This window comes from Gorilla gorilla, chromosome 10 (assembly GCF_029281585.2).
Source record: "Gorilla gorilla gorilla isolate KB3781 chromosome 10, NHGRI_mGorGor1-v2.1_pri, whole genome shotgun sequence".
Taxonomy (NCBI): domain Eukaryota; kingdom Metazoa; phylum Chordata; class Mammalia; order Primates; family Hominidae; genus Gorilla; species Gorilla gorilla.
The window spans coordinates 137,821,106-137,842,777 of record NC_073234.2 but is presented as its reverse complement, the minus strand read 5'-3'; the positions used below and the strand labels follow the sequence as shown (position 1 = coordinate 137,842,777).

At 44.9% G+C, this 21,672-nt stretch overlaps 1 protein-coding gene across 8 annotated transcripts in view; it reads left to right on the top strand.

Annotated features, from left to right (window-relative positions):
- The window catches only part of CLIP1 (CAP-Gly domain containing linker protein 1), a 152,274-nt gene that overhangs the window by 19,546 nt on the left and 111,056 nt on the right, over window positions 1-21,672 (top strand). The window contains exon 1 of one of the 8 annotated variants that reach the window (XM_055358247.2): window positions 2,711-2,957. The exons of the other annotated variants lie outside the window; for them this stretch is intronic. The gene's annotated coding sequence lies outside the window, so the exon portion shown is untranslated. Of the gene's footprint in view, window positions 1-2,710; window positions 2,958-21,672 lie in introns of those variants that run through there. 8 annotated transcript variants of the gene reach the window in all.

Sequence of the window (21,672 nt, the reverse complement as noted above, 5' to 3'; positions counted from 1 at the left end):
GCGCTATCTCAGCTCACTGCAACCTCTGCCTCCTGGGTTCAAGCAATTCTCCTGCCTCAGCCTCCGGAGTAGCTGGGATTATAGGTGCCCACCACCACACCCGACTAATTTTTATATTTTTAGTAGAGATGGGGTTTCACCATGTTGGCCAGGCTGCTGTCAAACTCTTGACCTCAAGTGATCCACGTGCTTCGGTCTCCCAAAGTGCTGGGATTACGGGCGTGAGCCAGCACGCCCGGGCAGGAGATGAGGTCTTGCTCTGTTGCCCAGGCTGGAGTGCAGTGCCATGACCAGAGCTCTCTGCAGCTTCTAACTAAACTCTTGGGCTCAAGCAGTCGTCCCATCTCTGCCTCTGGAGTAGCTGGGATGCAGGTGTGTGCCACTACACCCAGCTAATTTTTAAAAATTTTGTAGAGATGGAGTCTCACTATGTTGCCCAGGCTTGTCTTGAAATCCTGAACTCAAGTGATCCTTCCACTTGGGCAGGCATGAGCCACTGTGCCCAGCCCTTGATTACATTTTGAAATAATATTTTAGATCTACTGGGCTAAATAAACTATATCATGAAAATTAATTTCACCTGATTCTTTTTCATTTTTAAAAATATGGATACCAGAAAATTCAGAATTATACATTTGTACTGCATTGTATTTCTACTGGACAGTGCTGGTCTAGAAAGTATAATACTGTCAACAAATGTAATTATCTAATTTGAGACTCACACTTTTTTTTTTTTTTTGAGCGGGAGTTTTGCTCTTGTTGCCCAGGCTGGCGTGCAATGGCAAAATCTCGGCTCACTGCAACCCCCACCTCCCAGGTTCAAGTGATTCTCCTGCCTCAGCCTCCCGAGTAGCTGGGATTACAGGCATGTGCTACCACACCTGGCTAATTTTGTATTGTTAGTGGAGACTGGCTTCACCATGTCTGTCAGGCTGGTCTTGAACTCCTGACCTCAGATCATCCTCCCGCCTTGGCCTCCCAAAGTGCTGGGATTACAGGCATGAGCCAGCATGCCCAGCCGAGATCATACCTGTTAAATAGCACTCATTGTAGGTAGTAATTGAACAGTTTGCCCATAGCTTCATTGACCTACTTTCTTGGAGTACAATGGCGCCATCTCTGCTCACCGCAACCTCTGCCTCCCAGGTTTAAGCAGTTCTCCTGCCTCAGCCTCCTGAGTAGCTGGGATTACAGGCATGTGCCACCACGCCGCCTGGCTAGTTTTGAATTTTTAGTAGAGATGGGGCTTCACCGTTTTGGTCAGGCTGGTCTTGAATTCCTGACCTCAAGTGATCTGCCTGCCTTGGCCTCCCAAAGTGCTAGGATTACCGTGCCCGGCCCATTGACCTACTTTTTATTAATTTGTTAATTAATAATTAGAGATGAGGTCTCACCAAGTTTCCCAGGCTGGTATTGAACTCCTGGGCTCAAAGCATCCTGCCACCTCAGCCTCCCAAAGTGTTGGGATTACAGGTGTGAACCACCATACCCACCCTTCATTGGCCCACTTTTTAGAAAAGGATCCAGGCCAGTCGTGGTGGCTCATGTCTGTAATCCCAGCACTTTGGGAGGCCAAGACAGGCGGATCACCTGAGGTCGGGAGTTCGAGACCAGCCTGACCAAGACGGCAAAACCTTATTTTTACTAAAAATACAAAATTAGCCAGGCATGGTGGCATGTGCCTGTAATCCCAGCTACTTGGGAGGCTAAGGCATGAGAATTGCTTAAACCCGAGAGGCGGAGGTTGCAGTGAGCCGAGATCGCGCCACTGCACTCCAGCCTGGGCGACAAGAGTGAAACTCTGTCTCAAAAAAAAAAAAAAAAAAGGGATCTGGAGTTGGGAAACCCTGTAATGCTTCTGTGTTTATCAAGTGTTTAGAGTGTAAGATACAGTTACTTGATGCTTTAGTTTGAAAATCGCATCATTTTGCATAATTTTATGGATTCTTGTTTTGCTGTTGACTCACTTGAGAACTTTTTTGAACTCTTACTGTGTATCAAACTTTTTTAGGTTCTTTGGATGCGAAGACAAATAAAATCTCATGGAACTTAGTCATAGCATGATATGCAAACAAGACAGGAATGCGTGTGAGTCATCATTCCATAATCGAAGCTGTCCAGTAGCTGGAGTAGTCCAGAGAAGGAAGAGAGGGCAAGAAGAGTAGTCAGAAGAGACTGCTGATGTGTCTCCTGTGTTCTTGGAGAGCCATTTCCCATGTGCCCCCAAAGCCCTTCTGTGTGGCAGTATGCTGCGCGTGGCAGTAGCGTATGGGGCCTGGCTCTAGAAACAGCCAGTATGTGGGAAATGAAGCCCGTCCAAGGACCTTAAGCTCAGTTCAGCCAGGAGATGTGATGTTTTTAAATTGGGGCTAAGCAGGCCCATAATTTTTTTTTTTGGTTACTTTTCCGTGACGTTGGATAGTTGACTTTTTTGTTTTACTCAAGAATTGAAGAAAATTTGCAAATGCCCTTCAATCTTATTTATCTTTTTCAGTCTCTTCTGTATATACAGAAATATGAATGTGAATGAAGTGGAAGGAAGAAAATCAAATAGCTTGCCCTTTCTTTAGGGGAAACAAGTCAATTTGGAAAGGTCCCAGTGTTGTGTAAGTGTTTTCAGTGGCTGAAGCCAAGGAGCTCAGGTTACACTGCATCTTCTGTGTTGGGGGTGGGGACAGCAAGTGACACAGCATACTTACGTAACCGTGACTTCAGGGGACAGGATTAAGCTGTGAATGAACCTCCCAAACCCAGGAATATGATATGAGAACATAGCCTTTGAATTTCTCTCTCAAGTTTGACTTGAAAAATCAGCCTCAGAAACATCTTTATCTTAAGATAGATTTCCGTTGCTCTCAGAACGTCTCTCCCCTGACCTTCTGTTATTAAGTTCATGGACATACAGCATTTTAGAATTAGGTGGGGGCTCTGAAGTCTGCGAGTGCAGCTGTGCACAGGTAAGTCACTTCACCCGCCTGGTGCTGAATTTCCTTTGGGTATTGCAGCAGGGCCGCCTTGAAACCTGGGTTTCTGGACGTTGTAGCTACCACGCAGCCTGTTTCTGGAAGCTTGGTGTTAAACTCCCTCTCCTGGCAGGTTAAATTCATTGCAAATTCTTCAACTCTCCTTTGCCTCCCAACAGAATTTTTAGATTTACTAAATAAAGTGGCATTTTCATTTTGTGGATGGGGCAAAATGGACTGAAAAGGGTCTGATGTGTAGAGATGTGATTTTCTTGGGGCAACGCGATGCCGCTCTATGTGTGCCAGGAGGTGCTGAGCCTGTTCGAAGCTCTTATCAGATCTGGGTTCTTTCTTCACTGATGGCAGAGGTCTGTACTTTTCACTTTGGCAAAGTTAGAGCCACAATCTTTCCTTTCACTTCTGAATCCTTGACCTTTTGCTTACAGGATTTGGATTTGATACCCAAAACAGGACTAGAGCTGTGAAGGTATGGAGTTAGAAACAGATCTTACTTAATTAGTGTCCTCAAGTTGAAGTTGGGAATACTGAGCCGGGGAAGGGGTTATGTGAGTTGTTCAGGGTCATCCAACTGGGGTGGAATTTAGGTGTCTCACTTCCTAGTCCAGCTCTCTGTTCATACTTTTTTATTTATTTGAACCATGACATTTAAAAAATAGGAGTAAACATAACCTTAAGAAATCAGATGAGAATATGAAGAATATTACTGCTTTTTGTATGAACATAATTTTCACCATTCTTGTTTCTGGGAACTGCTTGTTTTGTGGAACCTCTTGTTTCTGTAAATTGCTTAAGGTTTTTTTTTTTTTTTTTTTTGGATATCTGGTCAGGAGGAAGGGGGATTAGATTTTATTAAAATATATATTTTCTATAATAAGTGTCTTTTTTTTCTTAAACTTTTTAAAAAAAGATTTTAGAGATGAAGTCTTGCTAATATTGCCTAGGCTGGACTCAATCTCCTGGGCTCAAGTGATCCTCCCACCTCAGTCTCCGAAGTAGCTGGGATTCCAGGCAGGCGCCACCATGCCCGGCTAATTAAAAAAAATTTTTTTTTTAGAGATGGGGTTTCCCTATGTTGCCCAGGCAGCTCTCAGACTCCTGGACTTAAGTGATCCACCTGCCTTGGCCTCCCAAAATGCTGGGATTATAGGTGTGAGCCACCATGCCTGGGCAAACTTGTGTGTTTTAAAAACATATTTTGTTCTTACCAGTAAAATGTCTCTGCTTTTATAAAAATATAGTACTTTAATTATTCACATTATAATGCTTTTTGTGATATAAAGCATTTCAATCTTAGAGGCTCGTCCTTAAAATTAATTTTTTTTTTTTAAGGTGGAGTCTCATTCTGTCGCCCAGGCTGGAGTGCAGTGGCGTGATCTTGGCTCACTGCAACCTCCACCTCCAGGGTTCAAGCTATTCTCCTCAGCCTCCCAAGTAGCTGGTATTACAGGCGCCTGCCACCACGCCCAGCTAATTTTTTTTTTTTTTTTTTTTGTATTTTTAGTGGAGACAGGGTTTCACCATGTTGGCCAGGCTGGTCTCAAATTCCTGACCTCTGGTGATCCGGCTGCCTTGGCCTTCCAAAGTGCTGCGATTACAGGCATGAGCCACCAAGCCCAGTCCCTTAAAATTAATTTATTTGAGGAATTTACTTGGCCAAGATGATTCAAAGCTCTAAGCAAAGTTTTTATCTGTTTGCCACTGTATTACATAAAATAAGCTTGCCACTATACCATATAAGCCCACTTATTTCAGTGGCTGAAACTGATAAGTTGATTTTCTTTTTTTTTTGTTTTTTTTTGAGACGGCGTCTCACGCTGTTGCCCAGGCTGGAGTGCAGTGGCACAATCTTGGCTCACTGCAACCTCTGCCTCCTGGGTTCAAGCGATTATCCTGCCTCAGCCTACTGAGTAGCTGGGATTACAGGCGCGCGCCTCCACGCTCGACTAATTTTTGTATTTTTTTTTTAGTAGAGATGGGGTTTCACTGTGTTGGCCAGGCTGGTCTCGAATTCCTGACCTTGTGATCAGACTGCCTCCCAAGGTGCTGGGATTATAGGTGTGAGCCACCATGCGTGGCCGATAAGTTGATTTTCAGTTTTGGAAAAGTTTAGGATACATATTTACTGATGGGAAAATGGGGAGAGGTGATTCAGGTGTCTAGACTTCTTTCTTCCTTTTTTTTTTTTTTTTTTTTTGAGATGGAGTCTGGCTGTGTCGCCCAGACTGGAGGGCAGTGGTGTGATCTTGGCTCACTGCAACCTCTGAGATTACAGGTGTGCACCACTATGCCCTGCTAATTTTTGTATTTTTTTGTAGAGAGAGGTTTTTGCCACGTTGCCCAGGCTGGTTTCAAACTCCTGACCTCAGATGATCCACCCACTTTGGTCTCCCAAAGTGCTGGGATTACAGGCATGAGCCACACGCCTGAACTCTTCCATCTTTTGATTCTGTTATCTTCAGTACATGCTTTCGAGGTTGCTGGGCTTGTCTCCATCAAGCCATCGGAAGGGCAAAGAGCATGGGGGATTGTACACAGTAGGTTCCTCTGGGCTAGGCCTAGAGTGGCACATGCCTCACACACTTCTCTTATTCCACTGGCTAGAACTCAGTCACGTGATCATACTGAACTGTAGCGGGAGCTGGGAAATATGGTGTGAATCCAGGAAGAAAAAGAGGCCAGGCACGGTGGCTTACGCCTGTAATCCCAGCACTTTGGGAGGCCAAGGTTGGTGGATCGCTTGCACCCAGGAGTTCAAGACCAGCCTAGGCAACATGGTAAAACCCCATCTCTACAAAAAAAAAAAAAAAAAAATTTGCCGGGTGTGGTGGTGTCTGCCTGTAGTCCCAGCTACTTGGGAGGCTGAGGTGGAAGGATGGCTGGAGTCTGGGAGGTCAAGGCTGCCGTGAGCCATGAGTGCATCACTGCAGTTCAACTTGGGCAACAGAGCAAGACTCTGCCTCAATAAATAAATAAATAAATAAATAAACAACAACAAAAAGTCTTGGTGAACAACTAGCCACCCTCTCCCCCTCTCCATATGTATTCACTTCCATCTTGGCTTGGCTGTACTGCACTCTTGTTTCTGTGGAGAAAGCAGCTCAGTAGAGTCTGTTTCTTCACTCTTTCGGTTGAAGCTGTTTTACTGTGGCTCAAAAGAATTTTTTTCCGCCTGTGAAATTAATTATACCTGTTCATTAAATAAAATTTCTATAGACCCAAGAAAACACAAGAGATAAAAATTACCAATGATTCCATTGAGATAATTGTTCTGAGTCCCTGTTACAGTTCCCTTCAATTTCAGAATTTTTAAGCACTTAGAAATAATAAAATGTCACTAATTCTTACTCTGTGCTGGCTTGCAAACTCCAAAACTCTTAAGAGGGAGGAAACAACAGCCTGGCCATTTTGCCTTTTCCTCACAAAGATACACAGGGCTATTCCGGAGCTGTCCCGAGGCTTTATTCTTCTGGCATTTTCAAAATGAACTTAGACATCTTAATCTCCGCTTCTCCTTAGTAAACAGGGTAAATATTGGGGCTGGTGAACTCAATAGTTTATTAGGATGGCAAGGGTAACATTTTAAGTTTATGATTTATTTCCTACTCAGTTATCAGGATTCTTTTTTCTTTCCTTTTTCTTTTTTTTTTTTGAGATGGAGTCTTGCTCTATCGCCAGGCAGGAGTGCAGTGGCACGATCTCGGCTCACTGCAACCTCCACCTCCCAGGTTCAAGAGATTCTCCTGCCTCAGTCTCCCAAGTAGCTGGGACTACACGCACGCACCACCATGCCCAGCTAATTTTTGTATTTTTAGTAGAGACGGGGTTTCACCATGTTGGCCAGGGTTGTCTCTATCTCTTGACCTCATGATCAGCCTGCCTTGGCCTCCCGAAGTACTGCGATTACAGGCGTGAGCCACCACGCCTGGCGGGGATGCTTAAATGTAGCCCAATCCTCCAGTAAAGAATACTAAGAAAAAGTGTTTGGAACCGAACCAAAATAAAAACTTGCGTACCAGAAGTTTGCAGGTAATACAGATATGCATACATGACTGGTGTTCAGCTATTTAGGTGGACTTGCTTGTCTCTGCTTACCTGTGTTGCTGATGCTGGTCAACAGTGGAGAAAACTGAGATTAGATGCTGCTAATCTCAGATGGGAGGATAATTTCTTAGGAGGAAGGACATTTCTTGAGTCATCAGCTCCAGATTCCTTTAAAGTGGTGAGGCTTCAGCCCAGAGGGCGACTAACATGAGAATTCCTGTTTGTGAGGTCATTGTCATGACCTCATAGCCAGGCTGTTCAAAATGTTTGCCCAGCTTCTGGCAAGATATGAGCTGATGCCTGCCCCGATTCTACAGACACCATGAGGTACTATTTTCATATTCTAGATTTGTGTTGATTTTCTTCAACTTCTTATAGATAAAAAGTAAAGACATTGACCCCAGGCCCTCTTTATTTTGCTGAAAGAGATCGTATAATGATGAGAAAATTATTGTGAGTATCCTCTGGCAGGACTTTTAAAAGCAGAAAACTCCACAGTTGAATAGAAAGTGTTTTTACTGTGTGTACGTGATTAGTCAGTGGCTCTATTTGCTACGGAATTTACTATCCATTTTTTCTGCAAATAAACATAAAGTTTTTTCTTCTGTGAAAAAGTAACAGTTTGAAATGATTAGACTAGGTTATCAGTGGCAGAAATTCTTTATGACCCAGAGGTCTCAATTCAGATGCATCACAATCGAGAAGTTGTCACCATCTGTTTTTGATTATTTTGCCTTGTGCTGTTTATACCTGTTTCAGTTGGAGTTGGAAGAAAAGGTGTTGGTTCGTACAAATATTCAGAAAGCTAGTCTCTGAGGGTTAATATTAACTTTTTAAAGGATTGTCCTTCTTTTTTTTTATTTTTGAGCTGGAGTCTCATGCTGTCGCCAGACTGGAGTGCAGTGATGCAATCTCGGCTCACTGCAACCTCCGCCTCCTGGGAGCTGGGATTACAGGCACGCACCACCACACCCAGCTAATTTTTGTATTTTTAGTAGAGATGGTGTTTCACAATGTTGGCCAGGATGGTCTCGATCTCCTGATCTCGTGATCCGTCCACCTCGGCCTCCCAAAATGCTGGGATTACAGGCATGAGCCACTGTGCCTGGCCTAAAGGATTGTCCCTTTAAGTAAATAAAAACTTAGAAAACCCTGTGTTTCTGTATTCTGGGTGCAAACACTTGATAAATTGTCCCTCTCCATCTTTTTTTTTTTTTTGAGACAGCGTCTCACTGTGTTGCCCAGTGCAGTGCGAAATCTTGGCTCATTGCAACCTCCGCTTCCCAGCTTCAAACGATTCTCGTGCCTGAGCCTCCAGAGTAACTGGGATTATAGGCACGTGCCACCACGCCCAGCTAATTTTTTTGTATTTTTAGTAGAGACGGGGTTTCACCATGTTGGCCAGGCTGGTCTCAAACTCACCTCAAGTGATTCGCCCACCTCAGTCTCCCAAAGTACTGGGATTACAGGCGTGAGCCACCGCGCCCGGCCCCTTTTCATCTTTTATTTAAGTAATGCAGTACGTAAACAATGGAACTTTTTTCTAAGTTTGACTGTGAGTTTAAGTGGAGAGATGATGCACCCCCTCCCAAATAATAATTTTCTTATTGCTTTGCACCCATAAAGCATGTCAGTGTCAGAGAGACATCACATCCTGTTTTTTGAAGTAGACTGTGCTTTTAAAAGCATTGCCCTGTGTGTTCTCTGTCTTTTCCCCCTCCGAAACAGTCACATGTCCCTATTTTCTTAAATACATAAAACCTAGAATCTTTTTTTTTTTTTTTTTTTGGAGACAGAATCTCACTCTGTCACCCAGGCTGGAGTGCAGTGGTCTGATCTCAGCTAACCACAACTTCCGCCTCCCAGGTTCAAGTGATTCTCCTGGCTTAGCCTGCTGAATAGCTGGGACTACAGGTGCGCACCACCACACCCGGCTAATTTTTGTAGTTTAGTAGAGATGGGGGTTTCACCTTGTTGTCCAGGCTGGTCTCGAACTACTGACCTCAGGTGATCTGTCTGCCTCAGCTTCCCAAAGTGCTGGGATTACAGGTGGGAGCCACTGTGCCCAGCCAAGATCTAGACTCTTAAAACACTTACTTTCTTAGAGACTAAGAGCCCTTTATGGGTCCACTAGGTGTATGCCCTTTCAAATGTCTCTCTTTAACTGGGATGTCTTTAAGATAGCTTTGTAGAAATGAGCCATCCTGTACACATAAGGTGTAAGAACTTGAAATTGCCAGTCTGGCTGGGCATGGTGGCACATGCCTGTAATCCCAGCACTTTGGGAGGCTGAGGCAGGCAGATCACTTGAGGTCAGGAAATCAAGACCCTCCTGGCCAATATGGTGAAACCTCGTCTCTACTAAAAATACAAAAAATTAGCTGGGCATGGTGGCACACGCCTGTAATCCCAACTACTTGGGAGGTTGAGGCAGGAGAATCACTTGAACCCAGGAGGCGGAGGTGCCACTGTACTCCAGCCTAGGTGACAGAGTGAGACGCCATCTAAAAAAAAAAAAAAAAACAAGATTGCCAATCTGCAGTGAATTTTAGCCACAGGGACAATATCTAACTTCTTTAGATCAAGTTTCATTATTAAAAACATTTCTGGCTGGGTGTGGTGGTTCACACCTGTAATCCCAGCACTTTGGGAGGCCGAGGTGGGTGGATCACTTGAGGTCAGGAGTTCAAGACCAGCCTGGCCAACATAGCGAAACCTTGTCTCTACTAAAAATACAAAAATTAGCCGGGGGTGGTGGTGTGTGCCTGTAGTCCCAGTTACTAGGGAGGCTGAGGCAGGAGGATTGCTTGAGCCTGGGAGGTGGAAGTTGTAGTGAACTGAGAGTGGGCCACTGCACTCCAGCCTGGGCAACAGGAATGAAACCCTGTCTCAAAAAAAAACCAAAAAACAATTTTTGTGCTTTTAGTATGTATTCTTATTAGGGAGAATAGAAGTGAATCTTTAACCTTTGAATTCACATTCACCTTGCAAGATCTCTTTCACGGAAGGGTAGTTACTGAGATGTGTCTGAGTGGTAGCGGGCGTTAGAGTGGGAGTGATTCTCGAGCCGGCTTGCCATGGTGGTTTTCTGGGGCTCCTGGAACAGTGACCGCCCTCTGTGCTTTGCGTGAAGTGTTGTCCAGCACTAACTTCACCACCAAGCTTTGGGATTCATTGCTGGGGCCATGTTTTGTTTTTGTTCAAGATCCTGGTAACTCACTCACTCTCTTCTACCACAAGTCAATTTTTTCCTTATGTGGATATTTTGAATATTCTTACCTTAATGAGGCAGGTTATAGGGGATTGCTTATTAAAAGGAATAAATACAGAAAGCATATTTTTATGTTTTGAGGAGGCTATGGTCTTGAACTGTATGTATACCCAACCTCAGATTTCCTTCTTTCTTTTGTTTTATTTTTAGAGATGGGGCTCGTTCTATTGCCCGGGCTGGAGTGCAGTCGTGTAATCATAGGTCACCGCAGTCTTGGCCTCATGGGCTCAAGCCGTTCTCCTGCCTCGGCCTCCTGAGTAGCTCGCTCTATAGGCATGATCCACCACACACAGTTAATTTGTATTTTTTTGTAGAGATGGGGGGTCTCACTGTGTTGCCCAGGCTGGTCTCAAACTCCTGGACTTAAGCAATCCTCTCACCTCAGCCCCCTAACGTGCTAGGATTACAGGTGTGAACCACTGTGCCTGGCTTGGAAGACAGATTTTTATGTAATTTACTGTTCAAGTAATGTGTAGTGATAAGAAGTGATATCTGAGAGGAAAATGAGGAGCTTGGATTCTTAGAATTAGTGATACAACTAACATTTGTGATTCTTGTATGGACTGGTGGTGGTGCATTCAAATGGTGTTCCAACTATTTGAAACATCCCCCAGGTGCTGGTGTTTTCCAGGCATTGAGGCTATGACAGTATCTAACGCGCTAAATACTAAATCTTGACTTCATGGAGGGTAGAACACATTTTTGTGTTGTTGGGAGGAAGAATAGTCCTACTTTCAGGAATACTAAATTTGACATCCCAAATGTCATTTATTTTTCATGTCCTAAAGCTGACATGAAGTTCTTATTATTATTTTATTTATTATTTTCTTTTTGAGACAAAGTCTCGCTTCTGTGCCCCAGGCTGGAGTACGATGGCGCGATCTCAGCTCACTGCACCCTCCGCCTCCTGGGTTCAAGCGATTCTCCTGCCTCAGCCTCCCGAGTAGCTGGGATTACAGGCACCCGCCACCATGCCCAGCTAATTTTTGTATTTTTAGTAGAGATGGGGTGTCACCATGTTGGCCAGGCTGGTCTTGAACTCCTGACCTCAGGTGATCCACCTGCCTCAGCCTCCCAAAGTGCTGCGATTACAGGCGTGAGCCACTGCACCTGGCCTTGTTCTTCTTTTTGTTAGACAGAGTCTTGCTTTGTCACCCAGGCTGGAGTGCAGTGACATGGTCTTAGCTCACTGCAAATCCTGCCTCCTGGATTCAAGCATTCCTCCTGCCTCAGCCTCCTAAGTAGCTGGGATTACAGGTGCCCACCACCACATCTGGCTAATTTTTGTATTTTTAGTAGAGATGGGGTTTCGCTATGTTGGCCAGGCTGGTCTCAAACTGCCAACCTCAAGTGATCTGCCCGTCCCGGCCTCCCAAGTGTTGGGATTACAAGTGTGAGCCACCACACCGAGCTGGAAGTGTAAACCTTTTAATGAGCAGGAAGAGAAGTGATTGTATGGCTGAGCAATCTGTTCATGGAGCCCTACTCCCTGGTGCGTAGTTGGGGCTTTGAAGTAGATCTCCCTGCTTCTCATATTCGAGGGAGTACAAGCAAAGCAGTAGCTGTTTTTGACTCTTTGGAAGTGACTTAAGTTCTAGAGATAAACATTTTATTCTTTTTTTTTTTTCATACCTCATCCGGCAGAAGAGAGATAAACATTATACAAATGGTTCTTGACTTAAAAAAAAAATGGTCTAACCGTGGTGTCAGTCAATGGTTTCAACAGTGGATTCTGGGGGTTAATGTGTAGGTATATTTTGTCACATTATAGTTTGGAAAGCAAGATTACATGACTTTTAAAAGCAAATGATGCCAGGTGCAGTGGCTCACACCTGTAATCCCAACACTTTGGGAGGCCGAGGTGGGCGGATCACTTGAGGCCAGGAGTTCCAGACCAGACTAGCCAACATGTCCAAACTCCACCTCTACTAAAAATGCAAAAATTAGCCGGGCGTGGTGGCGCATACCTGTAGTCCCAGCTACTGGAGAGGCTGAGATAGGAGAATCGCTTGAACCCAGGAGGTGGAGGTTGCAGTGAGCCGAGATTGTGCCACTGCACTCCAGCCTGGGTGCAGAGCGAGACTCCGTTTTAAAAAAAAAAATATATATATATGTATATGTATATATATATATGTATATATATGTGTGTGTGTGTATATATGTGTATATATATGTGTGTGTGTATATATATATATATATCTGAGACTGTGTAATTTATTAGAAAAGAGATTGAATTGGCTCACCGTTGTACAGCCTGGAGAGGAAGCATAGCAGCATCTGTTTCTGGGGAGGCCTCAGGAAGCTTCTAATCATGGTGGAAGGCAAAGGGGGAACAGGCGCGTCACATGGCGCCTGTTCCAGAAGCGAGAAAGAGAGTGAGGGAGAGGAAGTGCCACACACTTTTAAATGACCCACCCTGCAAGAACTCACTGTCACAAAGACAGCACCTAGCCATGAGGGATCCGCCCCCACGACCCAAACACCTCCCACCGGGCCACCCCTCCAGCACTGGTGTTGACAGTTCAACATGAGATTTAGCAGGAGACAGATATCCAAACTGTATCTCTCCCCAACTACATTATAAATTCTTTTTTTTTTTTTTTTTTTTTTTTGAGACAGGATCTCATTCTGCTGTCCTGGCTGGAATGCAGTGGTGCGATCTCGACTCACTGCAACCTCTGCCTTCTGGGTTTAAGCAATTCTCATGCCTCAGCCTCCTAAGTAGCTGGGACTACAGGCATGCACCACCACGCCCGGCTAATTTTTGTATGTTTAGTAGAGACGGGGTTTTGCCATGTTGGCCAGGTTGGTCTCGAACACCTAACCTCAAGTGATCCGCCTGCTTTGGCCTCCCAAAGTGCTGGGATTACAGGCGTGAGCCACCGCTCCCGGCCCTTTATAAATTCTTTGGACTTAGATGTCTGTCATATAGTTTTGTGTTATCTGTAGCAAGCACCAGCTGTAATTTTGGTTTGGTATTGGATATACCCCAGCTGGTTTGTAGAGTCATTTAAATACTTCAGACTATTTTTCTCATTCATTTTATTTAGTAAGCATTGTTTATAAAGTGCTGGGTAAAACATAAAGGTGACTAAAATACAGTTTCTTCCCTTGAGAGATTTCTAGTATGGTGGAATCTGTGAGCTACACACGTGGGCAAGTGTGCAAGGGGCTATTGCAGGGGCACAGACTTGCCATGGGTAGTGGAAGGATGAACAGATTTTCATTGCAAGTACTGGAGTAAGTTTTGTGGGGCAGATGAATGCCTGAGTTTGCCCTTGAGCCAAGTTTCAGCAGCTGAAGACCACAAGACTTGGAAAGGACATTTGAAGCAAAGGGGACCCCCAGCCTTGAAAACATGGAGGAGGGGAAGCTGCTGTAGAGGTGTTGGGGAAGTCAGTCGTGTAGGTGATTTATGTCCATATCATTGAGAAGTTGAACCTCAGATTACTTCTTGATGAATAACTTAGCAGTGGTTCTCAAACTTTAGCATCTGGGCTGGGTGCAGTGGTTCATGCCTATGACCCCAGCACTTTGGGAGGCCGAGGCAGTAGGATTACTTGAGCCTAGGAGTTTAAAACCAGCCTGGGCAGCACAGTGAGACCCAGTCTCTACAAAAAAGAAATAAAAAACAATTACCTGGACTTGGTCGCACACGCCTGTAATCCCAGCTACTCAGGAGGTTGGGGTTCGTGAATCACTTGAGCCCAGAATTCGAAGGGTGCGGTGAGCTATGATTGTGTCACCGCACTCTAATCTGGGTGACAAAACAAGACCTTGTCTCTGAAACAACAGCAACAATAATAAACTTCAGCATCCAAATAGCCTGAAGGCTTGTTAAAATACAGATAGTTGGCCGGGCGCGGTGGCTCACGCCTGTAATCCCAGCACTTTGGGAGGCTGAGGCAGGCGGATCATGAGGTCAGGAGATGGAGACCATCCTGGCTAACACGGTGAAACCCCGTCTCTACTAAAAATACAAAAAATTAGCCGGGCGTGGTTGCAGGTGTTTGTAGTCCCAGCTACTTGGGAGGCTGAGGCAGGAGAATGGCCTGAACCCGGGAGGCGGAGCTTGCAGTGAGCCGAGATCGCGCCACTGCGCTCCAGCCTGGGCGGCAGAGTGAGACTCCATCTCAAACAAACAAACAAAAAAATAGCTGGCCTACCCTCAGAGTTTGTTTCAGTAGGTTTGGGATTTGCATTTCTAACAAACTTTCATGTGATGCCGATTCTGTACATTTTGAGAACCTCTGCTGTAGAACCAGTGCTTCTGATGACTGCTTTATAGAAATGCATGTTTTATGTATAGTTGACTCTTGAATAACACAAGTTTGAACTGTGTCACCACACCCAGCCCTCTGACATTCTTAAAAACGAATGAGATCTCTAAAGAGCTTTTGTTTATGTATGTTATAGCTGTTAATATTTACCATATTAGAAATTAAAACTTGAGAATATTTAAAAATATTAATTCATTAGAAATAATAATAGGCCAGGTGCAGTGGTTCACGCCTTTAATCCCAGCAGTTTGGGAGACTGAAGCAGGAGGATCGCTTGAGCCCAGGAGTTCCAGTCCAGCCTGGGCAACATAGCAGACCGCACTTCTACAAAAAAATTAAAATTTGGCCAAGCATGGTGGTGTGTGCCTGTAGTCTCAGCTGCTCGGGAGGATGGCTTGAGTCCAGGAGGTTGAGGCTACAATGAGCTGTGATCGTGCCACTGCACTCCTGTCTGGGTGTCAGAGCAAGACCTTGTTTCTAAAAAAAAAAAATATATATATATATATAAATGAAAAGGCATGTATTCAAGGGTTGAAATTTAACAAAATTATTTCTCCTTTATGAAATGCTTCATCACACTCTTAAGTGACAGTAGTCCCCCCCCCCCCCGCCGCCTCCACAAGCACTTGTGATGTAAAATACAGAAAAGAATAGTGCAGTTTGGTTCCATTGCCTTGAAACAGCATGTACAGTTCTTATCCACCATTGCTTTTGTACCATCAGTGTAAGTGTCAACATAGTGAAAAAGGCAAATGATGTCTTAGTGTTATTATGAAAATAGTTTTGATTCTCTAAAAGGGTCTCAAAGGTTCCCTGGGAGTGCACCGACCACACTTTGAGAACCACTGTATTATAGTAATGAAAGTCAGAGGCTGGGCACGATGGTGCATGCCTGTAATCCCAGTGCTTTGGGAGGCTGAGGCGGGAGGATCCCTTGGGCCCAGGAGTTCAAGACCATGGCAATGTGGAGAAACCCCATCTCTACAAACATATTTAAAAATTAGCTGGGTGTGGTGGCATGTACCTGTAGTACTACATACATGGGAGGCGAAGGTGGGAGAATCACTTGAGCTTGGGAGTTAGAGGCTGCAGTGAACTGTGATCGTGCTACTGCACTCCAGCTTGAGCAACAGGGCAAGACCCTATCTTAAAAAAATCAAGTCACGATTGGCGGGATGATCTTACCGTCAGCTTTGTAAGCTCAGAATCTCTCTCTCTTTTTTTTTTTTTTTGAGACATATTGCCCAGGGCTGGTCTCAAACTCTTTGGCTTAAACGATCCTCCTGCCTCGGCTTCTCAAAGTCTTGGGATTACAGATGTGAACCACTGTGCTAGCCAGAATCTCATTTTTTAAAAAAATAGTTTACTCAGAGATTAGATTCTTGAATCACACAAATTGAGACATTGTAGTTTATAAAAAATAACCGTGTATTTATAATCAGAGAAATGCCAAAAAGACACTATTCTCTTTGGTCACTGTTGAAAATCTAAACTGTAATCTGAGCATAGAATTTTGGAACACTGACTTGACTATCCAAATGCCTATTTTTATCCAGCTTTGTGATCCTGACAAACCTTTTCCTTAACAATGGTGTACCTGCTCCACGGACTCACTGTCTCTTTTCAAGAGAACCTTTTCCCATTAGTCAATAGATGTTTTCTTCATAGCTTCCTTTTTCTAGACTTCTTGGACTATACTTCTTTTTAGTTTGGCAACACATAGTTAACATTTCTTCATTTTGATGTATTTTCTTTTTTTCTTTTCTTTTTTTGAGATGGAGTCTTGCACTTGCCCAGGCTGGAGTGCAGTGGTGTGATCTCGGCTCACTGCAACCTCTGTCTCCTGGGTTCAAGCGGTCCTCCTAACTCAGCCTCCCGAGTAACTGGGATTACAGGCATGCAACACCACATCCGGCTAATTTTTGTATTTTTAGTAGAGATGGGGTTTTGCCATGTTGGCCAGGCTGGTCTCGAACTCCTGACCTCAGGTGAACCACCTGCCTTGGCCTCCAAAAGTGCTGGGATTACAGGTGTGAACCAATGCTCCCGGCTGAGCCCAATTCTTGGTTTCTTTCCATCCCAAACTCTTTTTAAACTCTTGACCTCTGCAATTCAAGTTGTGATCATGAAACTTGTCTGCCACCAGCCTCTTCTCTGCATTCTCTTTCCCTCCTTGTTATGCTAAAACTTGGATGGCCTCTGAAGGTACTGCTCGGCTCCTCAGGGGAAGGTACATGGGGTAGCTGACCATGTTGTTTCCTGCTGATATGTTACTATTTCTCCATCCTTCAAACATTCAAGATCCTTTCAAGTGCTGCCACCTGTTACCCCTCCTGCAGCTGACATCCACTGACTTCATTCTCTTCCTTTCATTCCTTTTCACTTTCCCTTCCTTCTTACTGTCAACACCTCCTCCTCCAAATATAGACATGGGCAGGACTACCAGCAGTCCTTTCAATACTTAGGCCTCTGAGTTCCATCCTGTGGTCAAAGGGATGAAACTTCTCACTCTAACCACCACCTGCTATCCTTTGACCCCTTGCTATTCATAGAGGTGGAGGGTCCTCAAAATGGCAGCATTAATACCCCCTGGGAGTGTAAGAAAGCTGAAGCTGCAGTTTCACAAGATCCTGGGGAGATTTGCATGCACATCTGAGCATCCAGTGTCATCGCTGCAGCAGCCCTTCATCCGTTGCTGTCACTCCTTTTCACTGTCAGCGCTACTTTGTCTTCACATCCCTTTTTACCCATCTCAGATGTCCTGTCCCATTTTAGTGACACTTTTCAAATACCCTTTAAAAATTACCATTGGCCGTGTGCGGTGGCTCATGCCTGTAACCCCAACACTTTAGGAGGCCAAGGCGAGTGGATCACAAGGTCAAGAGATTGAGACCATCCTGGCCAATATGGTGAAACCCCGTCTCTACTAAAAATACAAAATTTAGCTGGGCGTGGTGGTGGGCGCCTGTAGTCCCAGCTACTCAGGAGTCTGAGGCAGGAGAATCGCTTGAACCTGGGAGGCAGAGGTCGCAGAGAGCTGAGATTGCGCCACTGCACTCCAGGCTGGCGACAGAGCAAGACTCTGTCTCAAAAAAAAAAAAAAAAAAAAAAATTACCATCAACTCACTTGTTTCCCTTCCAGTTTTAACTTAACTGGCAAATTTTGATTATGGTTGAATTTAGGTATCTTCTTTGTGCCTGTGCCTGAACAGAAATGTGTTAGAGGAGAAAAAAAAAAAGAAACTGGAGAGAATGGTTTCGCTTTATTTTTTATTTTTATTTTTTGAGATGGAGTCTTGCTCTGTCACCCAGGCCGGAGTGCAGTGGCGCGATCTCGGCCCACTGTAACCTCCGCCTCCTGGGTTCAAGCGATTCTCCCACCTCAGCCTCCTGAGTAGCTGGGATTACAAGCGCCCGCCACCATGCCCGGCTAATTTTTTATTTTTAGTAGAGGCGGGGTTTCACCATGTTGGCCAGGCTGGTTTCGAACTCCTGACCTCAGGTGATCCGCCCTGGTTTCACTTTAAATTCATGACCACAAACCTCACGTGATACCTACTGCTGCTTGGTAGTCCTACTATGGTTCCCTAGTAAGCTCCCTTTTCTCTACTCTGAGACACGTGTTGTGTGCTCAGCACTCCCTCAGCCACCCAGAGCTTTCTCCCTTCCCGCCTACCCGGCTGCTGAGAAGAGGGAATAGTGTCTTTTGCACAGTAGTTCTTCAGGAAATATTTGTTGAATGAATGGATGACCATCTTGTGGGTAGATTTTCTTTTTCTTTTTCTTTTTTTTTTTGAGACAAAGTCTCACTCTGTTGCCTAGGTTGGAGTACAGTGGCGCAATCTTGGCTCACTTCAACCTCTGCCTCCCGGGTTCAAGCGATTTTCGTGCCTCAATTGGGATTATAGACATGCGCCATCATGTGCGGCTAATTTTTGTATTTTTAGTAGAGATGGAGTTTCACCCTTTTGGCCAGGCCAGTCTTGAACTCTTGACCTCAAATGATCTGTCTGTCTCAGCATCCCAAGGTGCTGGGATTACAGGCATGAGCCACCACACCCAGCCTGTGGGTAGGTTTTCTTCAGAGCTAGTGTGTTAGGCAGAGCACCAGGTCCCAGAGAGTGCCACCACTTCTTTTTTTTTTTTTTTGAGACGGAGTTTTGCTATTGTTGCCCAGGCTGGAGTGCAATGGCGACTTACTGCAACCTCCGCCTCCGGGGTTCAAGTGATTCTCCTGCCTTAGCCTCCCTAGTAGCTGGGATTACAGACGCCTGCCACCACGCCCAGCTAATTTTTTGTATTTTTAGTAGAGACGGGGTTTCACCATGTTGGCCAGGCTGGTCTCAAACTCCTGACCTCAGGTGGGTGATGCGCCCACCTCAGCCTCCCAAAGTACTGGGATTATGGGTATGAGCCACTGCGCCCGGCCCTCAAGTGCCACCACTTCTTTGACCTTGGAAAGGTCACTTAACCTTGTAGATCGTCATTCTCTTTATTCCTGATTGGACTAATGGTAATTGCACACCTACCTTCACAGCTAAAACTTGGTACACAGGCAGTTTTGTATTTGTGCTATGTGAGCTCTTGATGCCATACATATGTAGGTGATGAACAAGTGAGGAAACACATCTGTTAATTTCTTAATTTCTGCAGCATTTCTTCATTTGTAAAAAAGAGGTAATAATAGTGGCTAATTCATAGTATTGTAATGCTCAAATGGGATAGTAATTCACATAAAAATTATTTCTGAATTATAATGTTCTATGTGTTATGGTCCTTGCATGTTGGGAGGGTGGGGGAGAAGGGTAGTTTGCCTTATTTTAGGTCCAAATCTCCTGATTCATTGAGCACAAGTGTCAAAAATTCAAATATGCTCAGCTTATTAGTGAGGCAACAATGTCTTTTTTTTTTTTCTTTTGCACATTTTTTGGAATTGATTAGTTTCACTGTGACATTCACTGACCTTGAAACATTATACAGAGATGTTGCCTCTTGGTCATTGCATGTTGTGGGTACCATGACAAAGACTTTGATCTTTTGTTTTTTTTGAAGCAAGCCTGACATGCCAGTCATTAATAATGCATGAAAAAGAAATTATACATTGGAAGATTTAAAAAATCAACACTGGCGTTGTTGCTGCTAATTCTTTTATTGAGACAGACTAGATTTTTCTCCTTCATTAAACCTTGGTCACAGTTCTCCGCATTAGGATTCAAGGAACACAGGTGGACCGACAACCAGAGGCATGAGGATTGGACAACAGAGCCCTAGACAGAGCTTATGATTAGTCTTTGGTTTGTAATAACCACATGCTTCTGTGTTTTAGGCGGAGGCTTGAAGATGGTCAGATTTTTGTGAGTTTATGATACTGAGCTGCAAGATTTGAAAGTTCCCTTGTTAGGTCTTGTGGCCGTTTTCAAAATTCCTCTTTAGGGAGTGCTTCGCGTGAGCCCAACAGCTCCCTGTTGTGCGCAAGTGAAATAATTTAAGGAGCATTTTGTTCTTTCATTTTGTCACCGTAAAAGGTTTTCCAGAACCACAGTGCCTGCTCCGTCTGTTCTCTGTCAGTTCTACCTGGCCCTTGTCACTCTATGAGGATGGCCCAGGGTGAAGAGTAGGGAAGGCCCTAGGGAATTTCTACACTTAGCCTGTTTGCATCCTTCTCAAATTTTATGGACGTAGACATGGCCTTTGTTGGCTGAGTCTAGAGGAAACTTGGCCAATCCCTTCTATCTGTCTGAGGCAGCAGCAGGAACAAATAACTCTGCTTGAAACTTGCAAGCTGTGTGGTGAGAGTCTGACAGTAAAGCAGGTGGTTTCAAACCTGACTGTGAATCAGAACTACGGCCTTAGCGTAGGGACTCCCACGCGGATCTCTTTCCCTCATCACTGATGGCAGTGGTGATGGTGGTAATGGTGGTAAGGAGCTTGGGAATTTTATATATTCATAATCAGGATAGTGATTTCTGTCTTCAGGTAAATGCCAGTTCTTACTCTGTCCTTCAGAATCTTCTCCCAAACCACACTTATTTATTTATTTATTTACTGAGACATAGTCTCACTCTGTCGCCTGGGGTGGAGTGCAGTGCACGATCTCAGCTCACTGCAGCCTCTGCCTCCTGGGTTCAGCCAATTCTCCTGCCACCTGAGTACCTGGGATTACAGGCATGTACCACCATGCCCGACCTCTGCCTCTGTTTTCACGTGGCCTTCTTTCTATGTGTTCTCATCTTCTTTTTTTTTCTTTTTCGAGGTGGTGTCTCGCTCAGTTGCCTAGGCTCACTACAACCTTCATCTTCTGGGATCAAGGGATTCTCGTGCCTCAGCCTTCCAAGTAACTGGGACTACAGGAGGCACGCGCCACAAGGCCTGGCTAATTTTTTTTTAATTTTTTTTTTGAGACGGAGTTTTGCTCTCGTTGCCCAGGCGGGAGTGCAATGGCACAACCTGGGCTCATTGCAACCTCTGCCTCCCGGGTTCAAGCAGTTCTCCTGCTGCAGCCTCCCGAGTAGCTGGGATTATAGGCATGCACCACCACGCCCGGCTAATTTTATATTTTTAGTAGAGACAGGGTTTTTCCATGTTGGTCAGGCTGGTCTCGAACCCCCGACCTCAGGTGATCTGCCTGCCTCGGCCTCTCAAAGTGCTGGGATTACAGGCGTGAGCCACCACACCCGCCCATAATTTTTGTATTTTTAGGAGAGATGAGGTTTCACCAGGTTCACCAGGCTGGCCTTGGACTCCTGACCTCGAGTGATCCGTCCACCTTGGCGTCCCAAAGTGTTGGGATTACAGGTGTGAGCCACCGCACCTGGTCACTTCTTCTTATAAGGATGCTTTTCATTGGGTTTTGGGCCTACCAAGGTAATCCAGGATGATCTTATCTCAAGATTCTTAATTATATCTGCAAAGATGCTTTTTCCAAATAAGATCACTTTCACAGGTGCTGGGGGACATGTCTTTGGGGGAGGGCACTGTTCCATCCGCTGGAGCGGGCTGCATGTACCTTTGTCATCCCTGGCCAGATTCTTTGCCAGTGGCTGGCGTTGGCTGTGAGGGAGACAAGATGAGAAAGTGAGGTCTGTGCTTCATCATC